The 4,926-nt window shown below is 30.4% G+C and overlaps 1 long non-coding RNA gene across 2 annotated transcripts; it reads left to right on the top strand.

Annotated features, from left to right (window-relative positions):
- The first annotated feature begins 260 nt into the window (after nucleotides 1-260).
- LOC129989179 (uncharacterized) lies at nucleotides 261-2,254 on the top strand. Of its 2 annotated transcripts, XR_008785734.1 has the most exons (4): nucleotides 261-399; nucleotides 532-890; nucleotides 987-1,165; nucleotides 2,159-2,254. It is a non-coding gene; the product is annotated as an uncharacterized LOC129989179 (long non-coding RNA). The 2 variants fall into 2 exon arrangements; XR_008785733.1 differs by having other exon boundaries at nucleotides 261-890.
- Nucleotides 2,255-4,926: the final 2,672 nt, after the last annotated feature.

A 4,926-nucleotide genomic window follows, 5' to 3' on the forward strand; every position in this document is an offset into this window, starting at 1 on the left:
GGCCAACTCCTGTAAGCAAAGCGACCGCCTTTTCTCTTGACGAAAATATGGATGGCAGCTATCTGGATGGCCACGAAATTTTTTTTTTCGTACAGAAGTAATATCGGTGAGTTACGATATTTATAATTATCATATCGTGATGAATGTTGGATATAATCATGTGATTATATCTATGGTAATTATAACTGTAAAAATGTACACATTTTTTTTCACTAGGCATTGACAGACGGTACAACATGGCCTATATCCATGTCATTTTGCTTGATAAAGGCACTACGTCAACCACCAGTAGTGTTGCTTTCTGTTCCATGCACTTGATTGTCCACCCCAAATATGCTGGATGCGAGGAAGTATTCCTTACAGGTGATGTTGAAGGTGATGAGACAATTCAAGGGCGCAGTAAGTTCGCTATTTATATTAACAAAACGGCATGGAATTTGAAAACCATTAATTGGTTCATCTAGAAATTAAATTACTGGAGGCTGCAAAGAGATGCGAAACATAATTATCATAAAATATTTATTGAAACAGATGCAGCCCTATTGGCTACTTACCATAATGAATTACCGGAATTCAAACGCCTGTCATACGCGTTTCTGAGTATAGGATTCAAAGTAATTGAACGTCTTAGAATGGAATCACCCAGTGACCCTCGTTATGAGGGAAATACTCCATGGCCAGGAACCGTTTGAAACTAGATTCCAGCATCTACGCAGGACAAAAATGCTTCTAGGTAATTCTGTTGTCTCTGCATGGCTTGTGGTAAACTTTCTAGAATGACCAAATTTATTAAGTTAAATGAATGCCCTTTCAGTTCCAGCCATAAAGTATCTACATATGTGTAGTAGGTATCTAGATGTCCTGGAAAGAACGTCATTGAAGTAATATCGGTAAGTTGTGCGAATTGTCACACCATCAAATGATTTCCAATCATTGGCTTGGATTATCGAATGAGAACCATAACAATGTACTTCTATTTGTTTTAGGTATTCTTCTGTCAGACAACTCATGGCCGTTGATTCTACTTTTCCGGTTAAAAAGTATGTCATCACCATCGATAATACGCTTTTCAAGGTCCAAAAACGTCTTCACTAGAAAGCAGTTCTTTATACGGGGAGGATATTCCCTTCAGATGAGTTCGAAGTACATGGAATTCAAAGGCATGGTAAGTTTCTGAATTATAACAATAAAACTACCACAGAGAGACACTCGATAACCATTTTATTTGGTTTCTCCAGAAAGTATATCGGTGGCAGTTAAAGATAAATAAACCATAATTTCCTGGAAATAATTATTGAAATATCTACAGTAGTTTTACCTAAGAAAAGAGTTGATATACTTATTTCACGATATCAACTTCTAAACGTAATTGTCGAAGTAATCGGCCTAGGTAAGGCTTTCTTCATGGTGTATACTAAGGAAATATTGCATGGACAGAAACTTTTTCAAACATACGCCTGTGACAGATGAGCAAAAGATGTTTCCATGTAATTTTTTTTCGTCTCACTTTCAACCTCCAGTAAACTCATTTTTTGGAACGCTATAAATTCATTGTAATTTTTATTTAAAATGCATATAATTTTCAATATTTTGTTAATCGAAGTAACTGGTACATACTAATATCAGTAAGGTCACCAATTTCATTTCCTTTTAAAGTATTTAAATGATAATCCAGAAAACTTCGGTTGTAACCTTAAGAAAGAAAACGTCCATGTTTGTCAAACGAAGCTTCAAGCCTTGTTTCTTTCTCCATTATGCACTCATTCGTTCGTTCCGAGACAGTTTAAATGATTCTATGACAGTTTCTAGAAAAGGGCAAAATAACATATGGTATTCTGAAGTCTAACCAATAACTGCGGCTACTGTGCTAATGCTATTTGAGCATTATTTGCTCCACTTCTGATCCTTAGAGAATACATATATGCACAGCTTCTGAAAGATCTTGTTTAGTTAATTATTTTAAAATCTATAAATCACTATAAAGTTTCATTTTCAAAAGATCAGCCATTGGTAAACTTAAATCTACATTTGAAGTAGGATTTCTATTCTCGCTTCTATTAATAGTGAAATCATAAGCTTCGTTTGTAATTATCAATGCATATTTAAAGAGTAAAACTGTCATGTATATTCTGCCATTGAATGGTTTCTTGTTTTTCAGATCTAATCTATTCCGATTCAGATGTTGACTTGTTTTGTTCGAAGTGATCCTGCCACAACATGCAGTATCTGAAGCTTCTATCAAGTGCAAACTAGAGTACTAACATTGTTGGGAATTACTAACAATGTAGTTGGTTAGTAAAATTATAAATGTTACACCAAATCCAAAATGTATATTTTCTATCAAAAATCATCAGTTTGCATAGTGGTGAAATTGTGATTACTAATGTAATGGCAAATTATTTGAAAATATCAATATATCTTTGAAGTATTTCATGATCCCATTTTAAGGCTATGACAATGAATCTTACATTTTTGGGGATATTTTTTTAAAATTGGGAAAGCTTGAAGTGCATGTAATTATCATTCAAAACAAATGTTTGGCATATCAATCGATATTTCATCTAAATTGTTTGAAATTTTCATATATCTACTTAAAACGACTAAAATATTGGTTTGCATTCATTTTCTTTAAACGTAGTGCTTGCTTTGTACTTTGAGAAACAAGCTATTCTGAGACAATCGATATCGATAAACATGTTTCATGTAGATAAATTAAAATGTAATAGATGATTTCTAGGAAAATCAAATAAGTCAAATTTCCAACAAAACTAAAAATTTACTGCCACAGAACGAATTTTTGAAATAAAAATTTGCATATGCATTCCTCCCTTATTGTCAACGGATAATCCATCTTTATGTTATGAGGTGATTTGTTACGATTGCTTTTCATCACCGCTTACTGTAACACAATTTGAAAAATTGAATTTTATTGTTATGAAACGATTCATTGTAGTTTCTTCACATCAGCATAAGGGCTTGTAATATACTTCTCAATTTATCTACAATTTTATAAAAATGGTAGTCATTTGTTTTTATTTTGTACTGAATGTTAATGATCTCGTAACTAATTTCATTATTGTCGATTTCTAGAAAGTAACTTAATATTATAATGATGATGATGAAATAAGTGATCAAATATCTGAATATATTTGCTATAATTATCTGTGCATAGTTCTAATATGAAGGGATTTTGCAACTCGTAATTATCTGAACATTCTTTTTTGAAATACTGGTCTTAATTAGGGAAAAATGTTTTATGCTAATTTTCGGTAGTTGGCCCCGAAATCTCTGAAAATATTTTAAATATATATTGCTAAGCTGCAACTTGGAGTTTTTGCACATGAAATGGTTCTATGCTTTGAAAATTATATTTTATGCTTGAATTTTAAATTTGTTTGATGGTTGGAACTGTAATTTTAAAATAGTTTTTTTTCTTTTTTTTTTGCTCCTTGTTAAGTTTTACATCCGAAAATGACATAAAATTTATAGTATTAATGATTCCTAAATCCAAATTTAATAGTACATGGTATCGATACTCATTAATTTAAATTTAAATTTAACTTTAATATTTCTGAAATTTTACCGTAGTTTGAGAAGGTATATTAAAATTAATCATCTATTCGTTGCATCCATTTGCAGCTGCGTTTTAATTCAAGATTTTATTCTTGTTAACTATTACTAGCTTATTTTTTTAAAATGTATTTATAGTAAGATGAATAGTAAATTTAAAATACTAAATCTTGAGTCCTATATACCTTAATTCGGTTTTTAATTTTGATGCAAATGTGTACATCCGCTGATAAAGGATACTTTGATTGGTTCGGCCGGCCAGCCAATCAAAGTATCCTTTGATTCTTAGAAAGCATTTGATCACTGTGTCTGATCACCATGGTGATCAATATGCCTATAGGAAAAAATGACGCTTTTTCATGATTAGAAGGAATTTAAATTTCTAAATCTAACCTAATGCAATAAAATATCGGATTTCTTGAGAAAAAGCGAATGGATGCGACGAATGTTATAGTACTGTCTTTTTTTTTTTCCTTCAGTAATACGAGACTTTGACTTTTAAAAAAACAATAGATCTTCTAAACATTTTTAAATTATTTAATAAAATATCAAATTGTCACTTTTTAATGTGTAATAGAAATCAAAATAAGTTTTATGAATTTCCACTGAAATTAATTCTATCCGTATACAATAAATTATGTTAATTTTCTTTAATTTTGTTTTAAGAATCGGTGCTTCCATTAAATTTTTAAACTCAAGTATATCAATTTTATGTTAAATCAATGCTTTAAAATCAATCGCTTTAAAAACTGACTTTCTTCATATGCTTATTACATAAAGTAAAAAAAGCGAATTTATTTTGTTGAGTATACCGAATTCTCAATTCCATTCATTTATGTTCTACTTGTTATGTTGTAATAATATTGTAAATTGTATTTCTTTGTATATTAAATATGCAAATAAAGTGTGTATTTTGAATTCTATTTTGTATTTAATTACCAAATAGCCTTGTCTCCTTTCTAATTGCTTTGATAATTTAATACTTCCACTTCGTGAGCGGGCTTGTAAAATGCAATAATGACAATACTTCTTAGAAACTATTCCTCTCACACGTTCGCAAACTTAAATTTGTACATGCATCCAAGTCCTCTAAAACAATACTGAATATATTCTAATTAAAATTAGAAATTCATAAGATGTATTACTAATTATTAGTTTCTATCCTGTTCCTGAAATCGTATTGTTTCAATTCAAATATAATGGAACATAAATATAAGATATTAGAAACGGGTCATTCTCTAGAAATACAGAAGTTGATTAACTGGAATTTTTAAAGTCTTGAATTCTAATTCATCGTCATTCGAATTTCAAGGTAAGTTTTACTCATTGCGTGTTCTTTCCCGATCACAATTGAAA

Source organism: Argiope bruennichi, chromosome 10 (assembly GCF_947563725.1).
Source record: "Argiope bruennichi chromosome 10, qqArgBrue1.1, whole genome shotgun sequence".
NCBI classification, from domain to species: Eukaryota; Metazoa; Arthropoda; class Arachnida; order Araneae; family Araneidae; genus Argiope; species Argiope bruennichi.